The sequence below is a fragment of the Trachypithecus francoisi genome, unplaced genomic scaffold, assembly GCF_009764315.1.
Source record: "Trachypithecus francoisi isolate TF-2019V2 unplaced genomic scaffold, Tfra_2.0 Lachesis_group4, whole genome shotgun sequence".
Lineage (NCBI taxonomy): Eukaryota > Metazoa > Chordata > Mammalia > Primates > Cercopithecidae > Trachypithecus > Trachypithecus francoisi.
This window is the reverse complement of record NW_022681469.1, coordinates 109,620,768-109,643,234: the sequence shown is the minus strand read 5'-3', so window position 1 is coordinate 109,643,234 and position 22,467 is coordinate 109,620,768. Positions and strand designations below refer to the sequence as shown.

General features: G+C 57.6%; 1 protein-coding gene and 1 long non-coding RNA gene across 4 annotated transcripts in view; both read right to left on the bottom strand.

Moving 5' to 3' along the window:
* The window catches only part of CUNH7orf50 (chromosome unknown C7orf50 homolog), a 124,361-nt gene that overhangs the window by 14,263 nt on the left and 87,631 nt on the right, over nt 1-22,467 (bottom strand). The window lies entirely within an intron of this gene.
* On the bottom strand, nt 7,183-11,112 carry LOC117073486. 2 transcript variants are annotated; one of them, XR_004433246.1, is made up of 3 exons: nt 11,026-11,112; nt 9,731-9,846; nt 7,183-9,644 (listed from the first exon to the last, which is right to left on the bottom strand). It is a non-coding gene; the product is annotated as an uncharacterized LOC117073486 (long non-coding RNA). The 2 variants fall into 2 exon arrangements; XR_004433247.1 differs by having other exon boundaries at nt 9,394-9,846.

Below are 22,467 nucleotides of genomic sequence, written 5' to 3'. Positions count from 1 at the left end.
CTGACCCTCCAAAGAACGTGGGTTTCATTGGCAAACACTTTTAGCAAACTTGCCACTATCATCACATAGAGCTCCCAAAGTTGCCCCAAGGGCTTGTAAATTACCTAAGTACACACCAAAAAATTTGTAAAAGAATCCAAGTGTCGGCCAGGCGCGGTGGCTCACGCCTATAATCCCAGCACTTTGGGAGGCTGAGGCGGGCGGATCATGAGGTCAGGAGATCGAGACCATCCTGGCTAACACAGTGAAACCCCATCTCTACTCAAAAATACAAAAAAAAAAAAAAAAATAGCCGGGCGCGGTGGTGGGCGCCTGTAGTCCCAGCTACTCGGGAGGCTGAGGCAGGAGAATGGTGTGAACCCGGGAGGTGGAGCTTGCAGTGAGCCAAGATCACGCCACTGCACTCCAGCCTGGATGACAGAGCGAGACTCTGTCTCAAAAAAAAAAAAAAAATCCAGGTGTCAAAAAGCCTGTGAGGGCCACTTCTACGGACTTGAGTTTCAGGCCTAGGATGCAAAGCCTGGCGCAGCCTCTAGGGCTCACTCCCGGCTCCTGCCGGCTCCAGGATTCTGGGAAGGGGCAGACCTCAGGCCCGTTGGAGCCCCTCTAGGCCCAGTGTCCACCCCACAGACCCTGCAGGCTGGGGCCACTCTCCAGGGAGAGGTGTGCTGGGAGGCTTTGAGCCGACACTGTCAGGGCAAGAGTCTCTCTCCTAACGTGACGGCTTTCCGACACAGATGGGATGGGCCCTGTGGAGGGAAGCACTGGCCTGTCACAGACGTGTGATGTCTAAAGCCGGCATCTCTGGACCATCCCAGTGCAAGCAGAAAACCATGTAAAAGTACAGTCACCCTATCTCAATGCTAGGATAGTCTCCGGCATTTCAGACTTGACGACATACAGACACTCAAATGAAGTATAGAAAAAAAGAATTCCAGCCACACATTCTCTTCCCTGTGGTTAGATGTCTTCAGGATTACATTTGAAAACGCATAGAACAATTCAATGTGCATGAAAAGCTTCACACAGGACATGCGCCCACACAAACTGCAACCCGAGGACCGGGATGGTGACACGGCCTGTCACTGCACCTACACTGTGTTTTACAACGTGAACACTTTCACAGACTACCTCAAGCAACGTGGCACATGCGCCGTTAAACACGAAATCCTCACCATCAGGATTGACAATGTTCCCTGGACTCAGCAAACACACTGAAAACAAACCAGAGCCAAACCCTACAGGCTGGGAGGAGCAAAGAGGATCAGTGGCCACGGCAGCTTCCAGAAGAGAGAGCCCTGAGATTCTTACAGAGAAGCTGACACTGTTTGAGAAAATACAACTGCATGAAAACTATGTTTTTCCTTTACGTCTATAACTCCTTTTTTTTTTTTTTTGAGACGGAGTCTCGCTCTGCCGCCCAGGCTGGAGTGCAGTGGCCAGATCTCAGCTCACTGCAAGCTCCGCCTCCCAGGTTCACGCCATTCTCCTGCCTCAGCCTCCCGAGTAGCTGGGACTACAGGCGCCCGCCACGTTGCCCGGCTAGTTTTTTTGTATTTTTAGTAGAGACGGGCTTTCACCGTGTTAGCCAGGATGGTCTCGATCTCCTGACCTCATGATCCACCCGTCTCGGCCTCCCAAAGTGCTGGGATTACAGGCTTGAGCCACCACGCCCGGCCTAACTCCTAACAAGAGACACAGAGAAGAAATGACAATCATTTGATTTGAAAAGGTTCCTGTAGACTTGACTGAGGCAGCAGAGCCCCAAAGGCTCCTTCCCGCCCACCCCGCCCGTCCATCTGTGTGACACGGGCCCGTCGTGAGCCGTGCTCCAGCATGAGATGCCACAACGCACTGGCTCTTCCTAGAGATGTCCAAGGCGGGTAACACGTGCTAGTTGCATCCCAACCGAAAGAACTGGCAAAAATAAAACCATCATCATTTCCCAGGTTTCTGAATTTAAGCCAACAGGAAACGAGGGTGAAACACGCGGGGCTCCATAAAGCCAGCCTGGCACGACTCTGGCACCACGTTCCTGCACTGGACACCAATCTCCAAGGTTCTGAATTTTCTTAAGTGACGACCGTGAACATCACATGCACAGAAACGAGCCCCAAGAAGGGTATGTCGGCCGCCGGCCACGGCAACGTTTAGGTTGGTCTCATCTTGTCCCGGCCTGAGCCCGGATCTCAGATCCCTGTACCGATTCCATCTACAGCCCCTTCCTCGCTGCGGGCCCTCCCTGCCCTGCAGGGATGTGCTGACCCAGCGCACTGAGCACAGGCGTGCAGGCTGTGCGGTGAGAGCCCCAGGGCTGGGAGGAGCAGGCAGCCTTGGTCCAGCAGGTCCTGTGTGGGGGCCGCGTTGCCGGGCAGGGCCTGACAGGACTGCTGTGGGCTCTGAGAACAGCCCCAAAGGACAGTGACCCCTGCCCAGTCTCTCCAGCCTGGGAATGAGCCTCCCCAGCCACGGCCTCACACCAGGGAGGTGTGACGGGAAGTAGCTTTGGTGGCTACTGGGTCCCTGCTAAATTGTGGGGGAGGGGAGTGCCAGGGGGTGAGGAAAGAGAGGTGAGGTCAGGAAGAGGCGTGGGCTCCCTGTCCCCCGGGTGTGAGAGCAGAGGCATGGACTCCCTGCCCTCCCCCTGGGTGTGACAGCAGGTGTGGGCTCCCTGTCCCCCCGGTGTGAGAGCAGGTGTGTGGTGGAGCTGGGGGTGAGGAAAGAGAGGTGGGGTCAGGAAGAGGCCTCAGGTCTTCGTCAACCTGAGGCTCAGGGAGGAACGTGCAAGTCCCTGTCTCATGAGAAGGGTTTGGGCCATAGGGAGACCCTGCGGAGGCTGGGCTCATGCAAGCTGTCAGCTGCCAGTGCCCGCAGGCATCCACGCCGCTCTGGATTCAGGGTTTAGAGAAAGCCCTCTGTTCCAGCCAGACCTTCCCGTTTCCCCTCAAGTCTAAGGGAGCAGCGCCTTCACCTAAGAAAGGAGGGCAGACTGGGGAGACCCAGGGCTGACCAGAAGGCAGGGAGGGGACGAAGGGCTGACCCAGGAGAGCAGGGAGGACCCAGGACTGACCCAGAGGGTTGGGGGGACCCAGGACTAACCCAGAGGGTTACAGGGACTGAAGCTGCAGCCTGTGTGGCCCCTAATGCCCGGCCCTCATGGGGGCACCAAGGCAGGCGTGTGTCCTGACACCTGGCCTGAGTGTCCTTGGTGGGCAGCTCCTCACCCACAGTGAAGCAAGGCCAAAGGCTGAGTGCTGACCGCCACTCTCCTTCCTCCGGAGGCCCCTCTGCGAGCAACGCCCACGTGACACGAATGTCACCTGACCAGATGGAGATACTCCAGGCCGGGGCCCGCAGTGACCCTGGACTGGCGTCTGTCTGGGCGGGTCTGTCTAGCGTCTGAGGTGTCACATGAGGATCCCAGACAAAACACACTCCCCCTCCGGTGTCACGCCAGCGCACGTCAGCACACACCAGTGCACAGCAGCACACGCCAGCGCACGCCAGCACGCACCAGCGCACGCCAGCACACAGCAGCACACGCCAGCACACAGCAGCACCCACCCACGCACCTTGGTCTTCTTCTGCGCATTTCATTGAGGGTGTGGGGTCTGTGGAAAGCCCAGACCACTCAGAAGCCTCGGGTCTGAGGGTCACGCAGGCCCAGTGCACCTCAAGCTGTGGGTGTCGGGCCACTGCCTCTGGCCCCAGGCTCAGGCTCCCTGGGGAAGCGGTGGCCTTGTCAGAGGAGAGATGGGCAGAGAAAGGACCCACTGTCTCTCAGAGGGAAGATAAAGAGCTCCCTGCTTGAATTGGAGCTGCAGGGAAGGACGCCACCAGCCCAGCCTGCCGTGCCCTGCTGTGCGGGTGAAGGGGTCACCCGGCCTGGATCTCGTCCAGTAGACGTGCAGGGGACTGTGTCAGTGAGGCAGGTGCTGCTGTCCTACAACACCAGCCAGGTGACGGGGCCAGGACTCCAGTGTTGCTGCGTCAGGCCCTTGGGGAGCATCCCTGGATCGCAGGGGAGGTGGGGAGGGCTCCGCACAGCGGGGTGGAGGACAGCAAGGCAGCTACACACCCTCCTGCACCTTCTTCTCGGGAAACAAGCCACGGACTCAATACTTACAAACTTTCCCAAGGAAGGGAGACTTCTCCGGTGGGATCTCGTGTAGAGCCCCGACATGTGAAATGACCGCCGTGGGCAGCTGCAGACGGCGAGGTACGGAGCTTCTCTGCCCCCGCCCCCAACTGCACACAAGGCCAGGCGCTTTGGGGCCCAGCGTCCAGGGCTCAAAACTGCATGCGCAAATTCCTGGACTCAAGCCGCATGCCCTTCTGCCAGGGGAGACTGGGTTTTGGGGTGCAAACGTGAGTCCTGGGGAGCAGGAGCCCAAGGGGCACCTGGGGCAGCTCCCCTGGCCTGGGTCACGCAGTTCGATCCAGGAAAGCACAAGTCCCTCAGCACACCCAGGTGACGGTGAACGGCCCACAGGCGTGGTGCCTGGATCACACTGGACAGGCCGTGTCCTGGTGCACTCGAGGCCGCCTGGACAGGGCAACCAACTCTCAAGTCCACCAGGAGCCCTGCCGCACCGTCAGTGAGCCACGGTGGAGACGGCAGCTCAGGAGGGGACGGGAACCCTGGACACGTGCACATGGGGCCTGTGTCACACGACCCTGCCCCCGTCCCATGACGACAGATGCAGGTCTGTGGGTAGGCCTGTCCCCACCCACGAGCGCCTCCTGGACCATGAGCTCCTCTGTCTCCTGCATCGCCTCAGACCCCACCCAGGAGTTCCAAGGTCAGGAGCCCGGTCACACGTCCCACAGCCCTCTCATGGAGCACCTGTAGGGATTCTGTTCCAGTTTAAAGAAAACCTTAATCAGATTTATTATCCCAATTATTAGAATTCCACAGCGTTAACTCACAGTAGTAAACTGCTTTTTCTGAGAAACAAGAGTTTTTTTAATTAAGCCTTTTGAGGCGACTACAGGCGACAGCCGTCATGAGGGAACATGGGACGCCCATGTGCCCTCCACCACCTCCTCCCAGGGCAACCCTCGCAGAGTAGCCAGGACCACCTTCGGATCCGCACTGTGAAATGACAGTCCCACGACCAACAGCATCGATGGGGTCTTCTTAACGATCAGAAACACACAGGGGATTAATTTAGCGTTATTCCACAAAATACACAAGCTCTCAAATTCTTTAAAGGTGAATCCCCTTAACCGTCCTCCCTCCCATTACTTCCTCCTGAGAATACCAGTGGAACGTCCCTCGCTCTCCCCCTTCCATGTTGATACTGATTAAAACACATCGTATCAGAAGCACATACAAGTCCAGGGGCTGCTACCAAGTGTGACGTCTCCACGGTGAGCTGGCCACTCTGTGGTCCTGGCGCAGACACTGGGGCGGGCGCCGGCTCTGTCGTCGAGGCGCTCACAGGCAGGCACACGTGAGCTCCTGGAGGACAGGGAGAGCGGCCGCCCCGCCCCTGCGGAGCACGGGATGCTTCCTGCCGCGGTGCCGTGGCAATGGGTGACGCCTGCCTGTGGCCCCTTCTCAGAGGAACGTTTTAAACGCATGAGGCCTGATGCACAGGTACAGGGAGATACATATGAGCAGATGTGGGCATCCAAGTATTTATAGGGTCTGGTGGCTCCTGCAGCTGCAACATGGGCCGAGCGCAAGTGACGCGTGAGGTGTCCCCAACAAATGGCACGGGGAGCACCCACACCCGCCACTGCTGGGTCAGCGGAAGCTCGTGTCAGCTGGAGGTTAGTGAAGACACACAGGGGTTCGTTCTCCACCCAGGTTCAAACTCCCTGAACTCACGAGACCCAGGCTGAAGACATGGACAGACTGCCAGCCCCAGCGCCCCTCTAACACCACACCTGAGGCCCCCTGGGAATCTGGGACCCCATGCAGGGTCCCCCGCAGGCTCCTTTCTAGGAAGGAGGTTCCTGCCCTACTCCACATTTCTCCCCATCCAAATTCCAACTCGTTCCAACTGGGCCCTGGAGAACATGACGAAGACCGTGGGGCCCTCTTCCTAAGAAACACACACACACAGACAGCAATGTACTCAGACCCCAATCCCTGGCAGCCTGACTCCTCGTTCCATAGAGAAGGGGTGAGGATCTCCAGGGGTGACTGCTCACATCTTGGCACATGTAGAAGGCAGGGCTGGAGCAGCGGCCCCTGCAGCCCAAGCCAGGGGACTGGAGGCCCTTCCACAGAGGCTTTTTCTTTTTGACACATGGTCTTGCTCTGTGGCCCAGGCTGGAGTGCAGCGGCACTATCACAGCTCACTGCAGCCTCGACCTCCTGGGCTCAAGCAATCCTCCCACCTCAGCCTCCCAAGTAGCCAGGACTATAGGCATGTGCCACCATGCCTGGCCAGTTTTAAAATTTTTTAGAGAGATAGGACCAACGCTGCTCTCAAACTCCTGGTCTACAGTGATCCTTCCGGCCGGCCTCCCAAAGTGCTGGGATTACAGGTGTAAGCCCACAGTGCACAGCCCCCACTTTCTCCTTAAAAACCCTGCAGCTTGGCTGACAGTGGGACCTGCCTCCCTATGCCCTCCTGGAGGAGCTCAGAAGCCTCAGCTCAAGGGGAGCCCTTGACAGAGATGTGGGACCAGGAATGGGCCCCACAGAGCCCTGCTGTGGGCTTCCTAAACAGCTTGAGTTCAGACGCACACACCAACGATGCAGGCGGGCGCAACAGACAGCAGGAAACGGACCCATGGGGGCAGGAGAGACATGGGAGCCCCACAGGGGCAGGAGAGACGCGGGAGCCCCACAGGGGCAGGAGAGACGCCGGAGCCCCACAGGGGCAGGAGAGACGCGGGAGTCCCACAGGGGCAGGAGAGACGCAGGAGCCCCGGTGCCTTTGATGGCCAGTGCTGAATTACACGAGCAACATTAGAAACTTTTTATTCCTGCTTTTCTCTTTTTTTTTTTTTTTTGAGACGGAGTCTCGCTCTGTCGCCCAGGCCGGAGTGCAGTGGCCGGATCTCAGCTCACTGCAAGCTCCGCCTCCCGGGTTCCCGCCATTCTCCTGTCTCAGCCTCCCGAGTAGCTGGGACTACAGGCGCCCGCCACCTCGCCCGGCTAGTTTTTTGTATTATTTTAATAGAGACGGGGTTTCACCGTGTTAGCCAGGATGGTCTCGATCTCCTGACCTCGTGATCCGCCCGTCTCGGCCTCCCAAAGTGCCGGGACTACAGGCTTGAGCCACCGCGCCCGGCTATTCCTGCTTTTCTCTTAACCCAAGGGTGAAAATGGAAACCTGTGGTGTGGGGCAGTCTGCTAAACACTAGGATGAGGGCGGAGAACCAAAGCCACCCTCCCAGCTGCCACCTGGCCCCCAAGAGCCTTCCCAGGGGCTCTCCAGTTTCAGCCCCTCCTCGCTGAGTCAGACAGTGCTGCCGGCCTGGACGGGAGGGAGACCCAGGCTGACTGCACAGAGGAGCACTTTCTATAAAGATCAGATCAGGTTTCTGGAAACAAAAAGCCCTAAGAACCTGCGAACGGCTATTCAGACTTGATGCACACGCCACCATTTCACAGGTGTCCATTCCCCAACACCACACACACCCATCCCCGGCCGGAGCACACTCTTCAGTGTGGAAGACAAAAGGAGCAGACAGAAGACAACCTCGGGGCACTGGGGGAGCAGGTGGGGGCTCCTCCCACACTCCTGGTCTGTTCTGGTCGGAGGTGTCACCAGGGAAGGTGTGGAGATGCAGCCAATGGGGACAGGGGGCAAATGCGCCCCCTTCGCCCCACACTTGCCCAGCCAGAAAGAACCAGTCAGCAGCTAGTAGCAGTTCAGTCCTGACTGCTGGAGACCCAGCCCCAGGGGCAGGCAGGTTGGGATCTGCTGCTCTGGGCCTGGAGGCAGCTGTGGGCCAGGGTGGAGGCCGGAGAAGCCAGGTACCTCCCCCCAGAGCTCTGCAGGGGCCAGTCTGCTTAGACTATCAGCTTCATCACTAGGGTGGCAGCTGCTAAGAGTGAAGCCTGCACTTGGTACCTCAGGGACCTAAATAAAAACCACTCCCTGTTCCAAGGATCCTGGTGGGGGGAGGACGAGAAGCAGCTCAGCCTACAGGGCACAGGAAACTCACTGGGGTGTGGGTGCTAGGGACTTGGGTTTGGTGCTGTACCGAGCAAGCCTGTTGGTGGGGGGACAGTGCTGGCAGTGGGTGAGGAGGTGTACAAATGAGGTCGGGGACGGGGACTCTGTCCTGGCACCACTGGGGCACAGGACACTGGCTCAGGTGTCAACTGAGGACCCCCCAGTGTAGGCGAGGGGCTCACAGCCGCTGAGGCCTGTGGACACAGCTTTGCGTATTCTGAGGTTACAGAGCACAAGAGGTTGGGGGGTGCGATGCGGACCGACCTCGCCCGTCCAGGAGGAATGGGGCTGGTAACAGAGCCCTGTAGCCACTCAGCACTGGCAGAGGTTGTGTGGCTCCTCAGTGGAGCTGAGGGCTAGTGTTTCCCGCTCCGTATTCCCCTGTGCTCTGGAAACTCCTGCATCGCTAGCTTCGGGCCCTTCACTGCCTCTCTTGCGCCTCCAGAGGCAGGCTGGGGTCCTCTCCTTTCTCAGCCTCTACGGCCAGTGTCTGCCACAGAATGGACGCCCACCAGGGCACTGCCTGGGAGGGAGGGCTCCCTTCTGCCTCTGGCCGGGTGGGCCGCGTGGCAGCTGAAGCTTCAGCTGCCGTGGAGGGAACAGTGAACTGCTGGACAGAAGCAGAAGCGAGCCTCCTGGAACTCCTGACCCCAGATCCCAGAGGCCCTGCCCCTTTGCCAGCTCCCAGAATGTTGCCAAGGCCTCTGGGTGACTTTCACCCACATCCACATCCAGGGGAGTGACACAGGCCCCTAGGCTCCGGCTCCCCACCGAATGGCAGCTTTGTATCCACACGTGCGGCTGGGCGGCTCTAATTTGAACTTAGACATATGAATGCTGTCTAACGATGCACGACACTCCTCGTTTCTTTCACTACTATTGGGCCAGCTGCACCTGGCACCACTGAAGAGCCCACGCGAGCAAGTGCTCCAGCTGCTGGGCGGGCAACAGCCGGCCTGGGAGGTAAGGGTCCGGCAGGGCAGTGCTTCTGTGTTGCCAGAGGCTGTGCTGCAGCTCCCTGCCAGGCCCACGTCCTTCCTAGCTGTGAGAACACGAACCTGCCTCAGCTTCCCTGTAGAGGCCGCCGCTAACTAGCAGTCGGAGGCAGTGTTGCTTCTAAGCAGGGAAGGTGGCTCCGCGGCAGGGGCAGCAGGGGCAGGGCTGAGCAGCCGCTACCCACAGGGGCGGCCAACACAAAGCCTGCTTCTCAACCACTCGCAGGAAAGCGGCTGGCACTTGCTCCCCATTCTTCAATGCTGATTCTGCCGCTTTACTGAAAATCACATTATTAACGTGTGAAAAACATGGGAAACGTGCAAAGACATCCACACCCCTCAGTCGCTGCCGCTCCAGCACCTGGCTCCGAAGCCTGTGCAGGCGGCGAGGCTCCCACGGCGCCCGAGAGGGCCTTGCACGCTCCCCGTGGAGGGAACCAAGCTACTCCGCACGTGCATTTTCTAGCGCGCAGCCCACTTCACCAGGCAGCCTCTGTGCTTCATCCTGCCGGCGTGACAAGTGTGCTCTGTAGTGTCAGGAAACTGAAGCGCTTTGAGTATAAACTGAAAACAGCAAAACTATGTTCTCACCTCAGAGGCCCCTTCCTTCTCCCCCCGAGGTCACCTGGGCCCGGAGGCACAGCACCAGCCGTCCAGGAGCCTCGAAGATGTTTGAGCAACAGGAAAAAAACAAAACGTTACCGCCTCTAAAATAAGGAAATGACAGAATCAAAATTAAATGTCCGCGAAGTGTATCATTATGTCAATTGTGTTAGTTGTTACACATAGTTGAAAACACTCACATTCAGGAATTAAGCATGTGTTAGGTTTTCTCACTCTGCCACAGCTCTTCAGTGAACACAACGAATTCATACAAATCACACTGTCAATTCGGTGAGTTACTCATAACCAAAGGACTCTGAAGCAAGGGTCACCATTCCTGCCGTCTCTGCAGCCCTCTGAGGCCCAGCAGCAGGCTAGGCAGCCCCGCCCGCGTGTCTGTGCGGGAACCTGGATGCGGCAGCTGAGGGCGTTCCGAGGACACAGCGCAGGACCAGCGCGGGGCCGCCACCTGCCCGGGCCACCGCCTCCTCAGAAGATAAAAGACCCACACTCCAAACACCTCTGCGCTCTCCCACCCAAACCCGGCTGACGCCGATGCAGCAGCGGCAGAGCCTCTTGAAGGAGCTGCCAGCCTGCTCTGCCGTCCTCAGGAAGGTTCCCGCGTGAAGCTAACCCGACTGTTTTCATTATGAGTCTTCGCTTTAGTTGACACAGCTTCACACTAGCGCCCACCGTGCCACGGGGGGCCGCCTCGCCCCAGACAAGGAAGCCCCGGGCTTCCGGGCGCCCGACGGGGTCCTCTCCCTCGGCACAGGGAGGGGTGAGGCGGCGCTGCGGGCGACACAGGCCCGCCCAGGGGTCACGCGGCGGCCGGCGACTCTAGACCACCCGGGGTCCTCAGAGCTCGTGTCTCTCCCGGGGGCTGCTGCGTCGCGGCTGGGGGCCCGGTCCGCCCCCACAGCGCAGGGGTGCGCGGCCGGTTGCGGGGGCGCTCGAAGCCTCGCAGCGCCTGCAGGGCGTGGACCCCCACCCCGCCACCCGCGGTCCGGCCCTGCGCCTCCAGGAGAGTAAGTGGGAGGAGGCGCGGGACCGTCCAGGGCCTGCCCGGGGAACGGCGCGCAGCGGAGCCCCGAGAAGCGCGGCTCGGTCGGCCTGGGGTCTGTAGGGCGGAGCGGGGCCCGCAGCAGCGCCCGGACGCCACGGCCTCCCGCGGGAGCGCCCACCTGTCGCCGTGGGGCGGGGCTGGAGCAGGGCCCGTCCCTTTCCCTCCCCTCTCCTCCCCTCCCTGCAGCCCCGGTCCGGCCGCGGCCCGGAGCACTGACCTCTGCCCCGGTTGTCAGGTCCCGCGGGCACGTACGACGCCGGGGCAGGGATGCGGCCGCAGTGCGCACCGCGGGGTCCGCACCTCCTGCAGTCGCAGCGCCCCCGCACTGCGCATGCCCGGCCGGCTCGGCGCGGCTGGAACCAGATCCAGCCGGCCGGACGGTGACGCCAGCTCGCCTGCGGGGGCGGGACCTCGGCGCGGGGGTGGGAGAGCGGGGGCGGGGCTTCGGCGCTGGGAGGGCGGGGGTGGACCCTGCTGCAGCCCCACCGCTCCTCCGACTAGGCTGCTCTGGCCGTCCCGGGCCTTCGGTCCATCTGTGCGAACGGCGGCGTGGAGAGCGCATCCCGCCCCCGCGCAGTGTCGCTGCACGTACTTGCCTCTGACCGCCCCCACCCAGCCCCCATCGTCCCCCTACTTCTCTCATCTCCCCCATCTGCCTCCATTATCTTCTCATCTCCCCCAATCTGCCCCCATAGACCCATCTCCCCCAGTCTGTCCCCCATCTCCCCTAGTCTGCCCCCACCTCCCCCAATCTTCCCCTATAGCTCCCCCAATCTGACTCCATGCCCCTTATCTCCCCCAATCTGCCCCATCTTCCCCAGTCTGCCATCTCCCCAATCTGCTCCTCTCTCTCCCCAATCTGACTCTGTGTCCCCCATCTCCCTCAATCTGCTCCCATCTTCCCCAATTTCCCATCTACCCCAGTCTGCCATCTCCCCAGTCTGCGCCTATCTCTCCCCAGTCTGACTCTGTCCCCCATCTCCCGTAGTCTGCCCCATCTCCCCCAATCTGCCCCAATCTCTCCCCCAGTCTGACTCCACGTCCCCCCATCTCCCCCAGTCTGCCCCCATCTCCCCTGTCCAGGCCCTGCAGGCAGAAGCCTAGCCCTCCCATGGCATCCATGTGTTCAGCAAAGGGGAGGTGCTCAAAAACGGCTGGCTGAATACATGCATGAGTCACACAGCCTTTTCCTTACCACACAGAGGGCGTCTAGATCTCTTCTGGCTTGTGTATTCCCTGCCCTGGGACTAAGGCTGCAGATCAATTTTTTTGCTTGTTTGTTTTTGGAGATAGGGTCTTGCTCTGGCCCCCAGGTCAGAGTGCAGTGGCACCATCAGAGCTCACTGCAGCCTTAACCTCCTGGGCTCAAGTGATTCTCCCACCTCGGCCTTCCAAGTAGCTGAGACTACAGGAGTGCACCACCGTGTCCGGCTAATGTTTTAATCTTTTGTAGAGACGAGGTCTCACTATGTTGCCCAGGCTGGTTACGAAATTCTGGGCCCAAGTGATCCTCCTGCCTTGGCCTCCAAAAGTGTGGGGATTACAGGTGCACCACCATGCCCACCCTAATTTTTAATTTTTGCAGAGACGGGGTCTCACTATGTTGCATGGCATAGGAGGCTGGAACTCCTAGGCTCATGTGATTCTCCTGCCTCGGCCTCCCAGAGCACTGACTGGGATTACAAGTGTGCACCACGGTGCCTGACCTGCCTTGCAGATCAATTTTATGGTGCAGGGAGCCACACTGGCCACCCAGAGCACAGTGAGCCCGGAGGTCGGGCCGGTTCCAGGGGGAGGAGGGGCTTGGACTGCCTCCCAAGGCGTCAGGGTCTGAAACAGACTGTGCTCTGGCTGCGGACCCTGCTCTAGAGGCCACCCCCACCTGGGGAGAGGGTGTGGGCGCCCCAGTCCCCTGCTGAATAAGGATCTGCAAGGCAGGAGTCAGGCCTGGGGCTGGCTGTGTTTTCCTCCTGGCTGTTTCACCACCTCCGGGCCTGTCCCCATGCAGAGGCCTGCTCCATGGTGGCAGCAGAGCAGGCAAGGGCGGACTGGAGGCCTCCTGCAGCTGGTGGACACAAGGAGGCCAGGAAGGGATGGCCTGCCCACTGCCCGCAGCCCCTGCACAGTAATGCTTCCGGTTTAGCGTCTCTGGTCCGCACCCCGCTTTCACAGCGAAGGAAGCGTGCGCTCAGTCACCGGTTTCACAAGAGGGACTCAATTCTGGGCCTTCTGAGCCCCAGCGGCCTTGTGTGCTGACTCCCCAGTGTGTCTCCAGCATGAACACGCCAGCCCATATGGTCACCCGCCTCCATGTACGCGCCAACCCTGCGCATCCACCGTCTTCCCGAACGCACCAACCCACGCATCCACCCGCCTCCACGAACAGGCCAACCCTGCTCATCCGCTGTCTTCACCAGCGCACCAACGGGCACAGCCACCCGTCTCCACACCTGAGCCTGGGGATCAGGTTTCTTCTCCCCATAGTTCTGTGTGGGTGGCTCTGGGCTGCTTTGGTAGACAAGGGCAAAAGCAGGAGCGGGAGAAGCTGGCCTGGCAGTGGGGTGCAGTTCCCCAGGCTGGGCCACCAGCCCCACAGGGACAGGGATTCGGTGCCGGCTGATGACCCGTGGCCCCCAGGGGCTTCACTCCACTCCATCTCACGCTTCCAGCCACCATGCTCTTTGCACTTCACAGAGGGGGGAACTGAACCCAGCAAAGGTGGACATGTACCAGCTGCTACGCTTTCCTAGGTTCTGCCCAGTGACCCGCCTGTGGGGCTGTGCTGTCCCCCAACCCCCGAAGCCACACATAGGCTTGTGGCATTGGGCAGGTGGGGCTCTCCCCGGGCAGGTGGGGCTCTCTCTCTGGGCACATAGGGCTCTCCCTCCCCGGGCAGGTGGGGCTCTCTCTTTGGGCACGTGGGACTCTCTCCAGGCAGCTGCGGCTCTCCCAGGCAGGTGCCACCATGCCTGCTTTCCCACAGTCCACAACTCTGGGCCCCAACACAGAGCAGCAGGTGCAAGGCTGCTTACAGCACTGGCACATCCAACCACCTAAATGAATGCACCAGTGCACACATCCACCCAGGCTCGACTAAGGGCCCCTTGTACCTAGTACAGTCTCAAGGGTGGAGTGGCCAGGAGGGAGCCCTCCCTCTGCCCTGGCTTGAAGCATCAGTGGCCAGTGGTCCAGACTGAGACTCTAGAGCCCCCTCCCCCAGCAGCTTGGCAGGTCCTGGCCAGGAGGAGGGGCCCAGAAGGGAGGAAGGCACCCCAGAGAGCTGGTGAGCTGCTTCCGTATATAGGATGCTGTTCTACGTGCTACGTATCTGGACAGAACAAGACAAAGATGCATGCCAATGGAGAGGCTACGCTGAGGCTGTAATAATATTGAGGAGAAAAATTAAGGGTAGGCTTATTTTCTGAGATTCAAAATGGTTGGGGGAGGAAGGAAGTCAGGGAACAGCACCATAGGTGGCTCCTGGGCAGAGACCAGAGACCTGCAGGGAGGGCAGAATGGTCCAGGTTGGGGGATGGCTGGCAAGCACCAGCCGGGGAGGGGGCCGAGAGTGCAGGGTGGTCCAGGTGGAGGGACGGCCGGCAAGCACCACCTGGGGAAGGGGCCGAGAGTGCAGGGTGGCTGCGGGGACGTGCCGAGGGGGTGAGAGCAGCCTGGTCACCAAACCTTCCCCAGGTAATAAGAATTAGCCTTGGTCACCAAACCTTCCCCAGGTAATAAGAATTAGCCTTCGAAGCCCGGGCCCAGGCACCGAGACCATGTGGAGCATTCTGAGTCATTCAAGAAAGACATAACTATGTCCGACATGTTCTTTTAATTAACCACCCTACTCAGGTGGTCAGCGGGCCCCGCTTCCCAGATATGCCACGCCCCAAACAACGCAGGGTAAATGGGCCCCAGATCCAGAGAACTGCTCCCGGCCCACGGGGCTGCCCGAACATATCCCTGGCACTCGGCCCGCCTGAAAATAAGGTCTCTGAGATGGAACCTGAGGTCGGGGATGAAGCCCCCGCAGGTGGATCTACTGTTGGCCAGAGCAGAGAAGGTGCCACAGAGGGCCTCGGTGAGGCTCCTGTCTGCCAAATCACTTTCGTAGCATCACAAGAATCCACTGCGGGGGTGTGAGGCCCGGGAGGCCCCGGTGAGCGGAGGCCACAGCCACCCACCCACACCGCCAAGCATGCCCACGTGACAGTAGCGCCCTTGGGCTGCTCCAGTCCGTCCATGAGAGGCAGGGGCAGGAAAACCACACCATCAGCAGGTCCCGAAAACACCGGGAGGCATTGCCAGAAAAGCGCGATGCTAGGGTACTGCACGTACTGGGCAGCACCTCTGCCCTAAGCATCCTTCCTCCAGCCTAGTCACACCGACTGCCTGACCAATCCGCACACTCCTCACTACCCTGCCGGGATACCCCCTCTCTGGGAAACCTGTGGGCCCCAAGGAGCTGGAGGACCTCTCCTCTGTGCACTCGCAGTGCTGACACGGGCCTCGGAGAGTCTCGGCAAGTCCGTTACACGCTGAAAGAAGAGTTACCACTACCTCGATAAGAGGGAACATGGCCCAGCTCAGTCTGTGAAACTAGTATAACCCTGATACCAAAACCAGATAAAAACAAAACTATGGACTAATATCCCTCATAAATATGGATGCAAACTTTCTACTCAACAACATGGAAAAAGAGCCACACACTACGCATGACAAGTAGAGTTTACTCTAGAGGCGGAAGGCTGGCTTTTTTTTTTTTTTTTTTTTTTTGAGACAGAGTCTCGCTCTGTCACCCAGGCTGGAGTGCAGTGGCGCGATCTCCGCTCCCTGCAAGCTCCGCCTCCCGGGTTCATGCCATTCTCCTGCCTCAGCCTCCCGAGTAGCTGGGACTACAGGCGCCCGCCACCTCACCTGGCTAGTTTTTTTTGTATTTTTAGTAGAGATGGGGTTTCACCGTGTTAGCCAGGACGGTCTTGATCTCCTAACCTTGTGATCTGCCCGCCTGGGCCTCCCAAAGTGCCGGGATTACAGGCGTGAGTCACCACGCCTGGCCAGCTGACTCACTATTTAAAAATCCATTGGGCTGTGTGCGGTGACTCATGCCTGTAATCCCAGCACTTTGGGAGGCCGAGGCGGGTGGATCACCCGAGGTCGGGAATTCGAGACCAGCCTGACTAACATGGAGAAACCCCATCTCGACTAAAAACACAAAAACTAGCCGGGCATGGTGGCGCACGCCTGTAATCCCAGCTGCTAGGGAGGGTGAGGCAGGAGTTTGAACCCGGGAGGTGGAAATTGCAGTGAGCCGAGATCGCGCCACTGCACTCCAGCCTGGGCAATAAGAATGAAACTCCGTCTCAAAAAAAAAAAAAAACCAAAAAACAAACAAACAAACAAAAAATCAGTCAATAGAATGCATCCTATCAACAGGCTACAGAAGAAACATCACGTGGTCACATCAACTGATGCAGGGGGTGTGTGACAAAGTTCAAGACCCATGCGTAGTAAACACCCAGGAAATCGGTAACAGAGGCGCCTCCTGAGTGAGGTAAGGAGCATCTGCAGACGCTCCTCCAAGGCCAGGAAGAGGGCAAGGGTGTCCACCCTCCCACTGTCCCCACTGCTGTCCAACATCGGGCTGGCCAGGGCAACAGGGCAGGAAAAGGACCAGAAAGGAAGAAAGATAACACTCTGTATTTGCAAGCGGCATGACCGTTGATGAAGGAAATCTCAGATAATCTAAAAAATAAATCCTGGGACTGTGAGTTCAGAAGGTGCAGGACCACAGACAGGGAGCCGGCGGTGGGCTCGTGCAGGACCACAGGGAGTCAGGGAGCCAGCACTGGGCTCACGCAGGACCACAGACAGGGAGCCAGCGGTGGGCACGGGCAGGACCACAGAGAGTCAGGGAGCCGGCGGTGGGCTCGTGCAGGACCACAGACAGGGAGCCGGCGGTGGGCTCGTGCAGGACCACAGACAGGGAGCCGGCGGTGGGCTCGTGCAGGACCACAGACAGGGAGCCGGCGGTGGGCTCGTGCAGGACCACAGACAGGGAGCCGGCGGTGGGCTCGTGCAGGACCACAGACAGGGAGCCGGCGGGGGGCTCGTGCAGGACCACAGACAGGGAGCCGGCGGTGGGCTCGTGCAGGACCACAGACAGGGAGCCGGCGGTGGGCTCGTGCAGGACCACAGAGAGTCAGGGAGCCGGCGGTGGGCTCGTGCAGGACCACAGAGAGTCAGGGAGCCGGCGGTGGGCTCGTGCAGGACCACAGACAGGGAGCCGGTGGTGGGCTCGTGCAGGACCACAGAGAGCCAGGGAGCCGGCGGTGGGCTCACGCAGGACCACAGACAGGGAGCCGGCGGTGGGCACGGGCAGGACCACAGAGAGTCAGGGAGCCGGCAGTGGGCTCGTGCAGGACCACAGACAGGGAGCCGGCGGTGGGCACGGGCAGGACCACAGAGAGGGAGCCGGCAGTGGGCTCGTGCAGGACCACAGACAGGGAGCCGGCGGTGGGCTCATGCAGGACCAGAGAGTCAGGGAGCCGGCAGTGGGCTCATGCAGGACCACAGACAGTCAGGGAGCCGAAACTGGCCTTCCCGTGCTAACACCACCTGCAACAGCTCACCAACAGGGAAATGCTTAACTGTAAATCTAACAAAAGCCTGTATGGGACTTAAACTCTGAAAACCACAAGACACTGATGAAAGAAACTTTGAAGAATCCAAATAAATGGAGAGACACATTGCGTTAATGGACAGAATGGACAGCATAGTCAAGACATAAATTCTCCCAAAATTGAGGTTCAGGTTTAATGCAACTCCTACCATAAATTTCAGGGTGTTTTTTTTCCCTGTATGTAAAGACAATATTATTCTAAAATGTATATGGAATAGCAAATTAACAAGGATAGCCAAAACAGCGCTGAAAAAGGATGACCAGAAAGAACTGCGTGCCTGATTTTGGGACATGGGACAGCTGTGGTACGGCATGGGCAGTGGGAGACACACAGAGGAACAGGGAACAGTGAACCCAGCTGGTGCCCCATGTTAGCAATGTGATTTTTTCAAAATTTTATTTTAGGTTCAGGGGTACCTGTGGAGGTTATGCAGAAAAACCTGTGTCATGGGGGTTCATTGTATAGATTATTTCATCACCCAGGTACTGAGCCTAGTACCCATTAGTTATTTTTCGCCTTCTCTCCCTCCTCTCACCCTCCACCCTCCTTTCCCTCCTCCCACCTCCAGCCTCAAGTTCACTCCTGTGTCTGTTGTTCCTTCTTTGTGCTCATGAGTTCTCATCATTCAGCTCCCACTTATAGTGAGGACATGTGGTATCTGGTTTTCTGTTCCTGACTTAGTTTGCTAAGGATTATTGTCTCCAGCTCCATCCATGCTCCCAGAAGACAAGCTCTCATTCTTTTTAATGGCTGCATAGTATTTCATGGTGTATATGTACCAACTTTTCTTTTTTTTTTTTTTTGAGACGGAGTCTTACTCTGTCACCCAGGCTGAAGTGCAGTGACGCGATGTCTGCTCACTGCAAGCTCTGCCTCCTGGGTTCATGCCATTCTTCCGCCTCAGCCTCCCAAGTAGCTGGGACTACAGGTGCCCACCACCACACCTGGCTAATTTTTTTTTTTTCTGTATTTTTAATAGAGACGGGGTTTCACCATTCACAGGATGGTCTCCATCTCCTGACCTTGTGATCCGCCCACCTCGGCCTCCCAAAGTGCTGGGATTACAGGCATGAGCCACCGTGCCTGGCAATGTACTACATTTTCTTCATCCAATCTGCCTTTGGTGGCATTTTGGCTGGTGTCACGTCTTTGCAACTGTGAACAGCGCCAGGCTGGTGTCACATCTTTGCGACTGTGAACAGCGCCAGGCTGGTGTCGCCTCTTTGCGACTGTGAACAGTGCTAGGCTGGTGTCATGTCTTTGCGACTGTGAACAGCGCCAGGCTGGTGTCGCCTCTTTGTGACTGTGAACAGTGCCAGGCTGATGTCACCTCTTTGCAACTGTGAACAGTGCCAGGCTGGTGTCATGTCTCTGCGACTGTGAACAGCGCCAGGCTGGTGTCGCCTCTTTGTGACTGTGAACAGCGTCAGGCTGGTGTCGCCTCTTTGCGACTGTGAACAGTGCTAGGCTGGTGTCATGTCTTTGCGATTGTGAACAGTGCTAGGCTGGTGTCATGTCTTTGCGATTGTGAACAGGGCTGCAGTGCACATTTGCATGCATGCGTCTTTATGGTAGAAAGATTTATGTTCCTTTGAGTGTATGTAAACCCAGTAATGGAGCAATCGGATTTCTGACAAAGTTTGTAAAGGCGATTCCATGGAGACAGAAATCTTTTCAACAAATGGTGCTGGAACAACGGGATGTCCACAGGAAAACAATAAACCTCGAACCAAAGAAGATTTACAGATGGCAAATAAGCATGGACCAGACGCCCCACATCCTTCCACGCGAGGGAGTGCCCATGAAAACAGCAGTGAGGTACCATACACCTGTCACGATGGCCCAAATCCAGACACTGACATCACCAAATGCGGACGAGGATGTAGAGCAACAGGAACGCACTCATTGCTGTGGGAAGTGACTGCAAAATGGCACAGCCACTTTGGAAGTCAGTTGGTGGTTTCTTAAAAAGTAAGCAAAATCTTGCCACAGCATTCAGCAAATGTGCCCCTTGGTATTCACCCACATGAACTGAAAATTTAGGTTCACAAGAAAACCTGCACACAGATATTTTGAGCAGCTTTATTTATAACTGCACAGATTGGAAGCAACCAAGATACCCTTCCGTAGGGGAGTGGGTAACTGTAGTCCATCCAGACAGCACTAAAAAGAAAGGCTCTGTCATGCCGTGAAAAGACATGACCAAGTTTAACAGCATTCTGCGAAGTGAAAGGCGCCAGCTGGAAAGGCTGTGCGCTGTGGGATCCCACCACATGACATTCTGGAACAGGTGCACCATGGAGCCAGGAAAGGGATCCGTGGTGATCAGTGGTGGTCGGGAGGGAGGGATGAATGGGCGGCGCACAGGGCCCTCTTGGGGCAGTGAAGCTGCTGTGTGTGGTGCTGTAACAGTGGATGCACGGTGGATATTCATTTATCAAAACCCACGAAGTGTGCCACACCAAGAGGGACCCCTGTGAGCTGCAGACTTCTGGTGATCGTGATGCGGCTGTGGAGGGTCATCACTGTTGCAAATGCACTGCTCAGGATACAGGGTGCTGATAATGGGGGAGGCCATGCATGTATGGGGGGGGTGTGTATGCAAACTCCATCATCTGCTCAGTTTTGCTGTGAACCTAATACTGCTCTTAAAAAAGAGTCTATAAAACGAAACAAACAAACAAACAAAAAACGGCTGAGTATGGTGGCACACACCTGTATTCCCAGCTGCTTGGGAGGCTGAGGTGGGCGGACTGCTCGAGGCCAGGAGTTCAAGACCAGTCTGGGCAACAGAGTGAGACCCCCATCTCTGCAAAAAACTTTAAAAATTAGAGAAGCATGGTGGCACGCACCTGTCCTCCTAGGTACTCAGGAGGCTGAGGGGTGAGGATCGCTTGAGCCTGGGAGTTCGAGGCTAAAGTGAGCTATGATTGCACCACTGCATTCCAGCCTTCATGACAAGAGACCCTGTCTCAAAAACAAAAAACAACAAAACAACAACCTAAACCTCACAAAAAATGAACTCAAATGGATCATCTATTTAAATGTCAAATGTAAAACTACAAAACTTTGATAAGAAAATGTAGGAGAAAATCTTTGGGATCTGGGAGTCATTGAGGAATTCTTAACCATGACACCAAAAGTAGATCCTTAAAATTAAAAAGAAAAAAAAAATGGATAAATGAGCACCAAAATTAAACAGACAAAAGCCTTTTCTCTGCAAAACCCTCATTAAGAGGATATAAGAGATAAGCTATGGACTGGAACAAAATATTTACAAACCACACGTATACAAAAGCCTAGCGGCTAGAACACATAAACAACGAGAAGGCGCAGCTCGCAGCAGGGCTGGGAGGATGAGCAACGGCAGACGTGCCAGCTGCAGCCGCGCTCTATGAGTGAGTGGCTGCTGCACGCCGGGCCTCCAGCTGATGGTGCCTCCGGGGTCAACCCGAGGCCAGAGGCTCCGCCATACGCTGGAGACCCATGCTGGGCACCTCTCACGTTCCTTGTAGGAACAGCTGCTTCTGCAGAACGTGGAAAAGGTCCAGGCTGGAAGCCGTGTGGTCGGAATTTGGGAAGAGGGAACGGAGAGAGTGCAGGAGAGGGAGGGAGGACCCTGCATGGCAAGGTGGTGGCCACGTGCTCCAGAGAAGAGGACCTGGGCTCTGTGCTCAGGGGAAGAGGACGTGGGCTCTGCGTTCCAGGGAAGAGGACCTGGGCTGTGCCCAGGCCCTCCACAATTCCTTACTAATGTTACTGCTGTTTACAGGGGCTCTGAACAACCCCAAGTTTTATTAATACAGCCACAGAGTGTCAGAAGTTACATGCTATCTCACTTATGCTAAGGCTCACTCTCATTTTATCATCTGTAACGTCAGGGTGTGCCTTATAATCAACAGGCCACAAAGAGAGTCACAAGCCACATTCACAAAAACTAGGAAGTTCATTGTAAAATACTCCTTGTCCTTGATCAGCGTGGCACACAGCATCGGACTCATTCTGCCAACACAATCACTAGAGCAGGTGCATCTCCAAGGGGAACGCCAGCCAGTCTTTCCTGCCACTCCCTGCCCCCCCACCCTGAGAAAGCCCAAATGCAAACAGACCCAGGCCAGCTGGGCCCCTCTCCAGCTCCTGACCAGCAGCCCTGGATCCCTGGGTGGCGTGCAGCTGACCTTCCCGACCGCCACTCAGAATAACCAGGAAAGCCTGCCGACCCGCCTGAACGCAGCAGGGGAAGGGCGGCCCCAACATCTCCGTAAGACACGTGGCTGCATGGCAGGAGCCTTGGCAGTGTGCTGGGCTGCAGGGTGAGGTGCACAACTAGGGCAACTCCCCCCTCCACCACACACACAGCGCACACAGCCACAGAGGCACGGCCCCAGGCCAGGAGCACACAACTGCCCTCAAACGCCCTCAGCAGCCAAGCAGAGGAGGTCACATCCACTCCCGTGACTTCAAACGTCAACACTAGACCAGGGTGCAACCGCGAAGCTGAGTCAGGGCCACGCACCCCCCACACCCACATCTATGCCTACCCCTGCCCCTATCAACTGAGTCTTGTACAGGGGCTGGCCGGGATCCTTGGGTACACAGCTGCAGCCTCTGGAGGGTGTTTATACCCCCAGCTACGAGTACTTACTGTGGTTCAGATCTCCCCAGGACACACACGAGCTTTCTGCCATTCTCCCTGGCAGGCCTGGCCTGCTTGGCACGGGAAGTCTCTGCAGATAAGGCGGCCTGCGGTGACCTGAAAGCTCAGTGGCTTAGAGGAAGCTAACTTCCAGCACTCCCCAGCCACAGAGCACCCCTGTGGGTAGGACCCACAGAGCCTGGCATTACAGGGACCAGACAGCGACGTGCATACTCTGACCAGTGATTCTGAGGTCTTGGGCCATTTATACCATGAAGATAACGAAGCTTCTCTTAGGCAGGCCGCTAGGAGGGCCCAAAATCCCAAACCCTGATCTTAA